This window comes from Anneissia japonica, unplaced genomic scaffold, assembly GCF_011630105.1.
Source record: "Anneissia japonica isolate Jap-2015-1 unplaced genomic scaffold, ASM1163010v1 scaffold287923_len1623670_cov205, whole genome shotgun sequence".
Lineage (NCBI taxonomy): Eukaryota > Metazoa > Echinodermata > Crinoidea > Comatulida > Comatulidae > Anneissia > Anneissia japonica.
Genome location: NW_022721637.1, coordinates 1593700 through 1594083, shown reverse-complemented (window position 1 = coordinate 1594083; position 384 = coordinate 1593700).

Genomic DNA, 384 nt, shown 5'->3' with positions numbered 1-384 from the left:
AAGCTTTATTAGACAGGTACCGGTAAGATGTGTATAAGAGACAGGAAACAATAGGAACTGACAGTCCTACATTTTACTTTTTTACCAAAATAACTTAAATGTTAAGTTGCAATGGGAATATATATAATTAGGGCAAGGAAAAATGTTATTATTTATATTTACAAGTTACAGAACCATGTAAATATACTTGCACGGTAATATTGAAAAAAAAAAACAGACATAATTATAATGCTACAAATGTACATGTTTAAGAACCAATTTATGTAAAAAAACTTAGCACAGTGAAAATAAACAATAATTTAAGAGCTGTCTTGGTTTAAATGAGATATATTGAGAAAAAATAATAAATATATTATTATGAATAATGTCAGTTAATTCTGACGA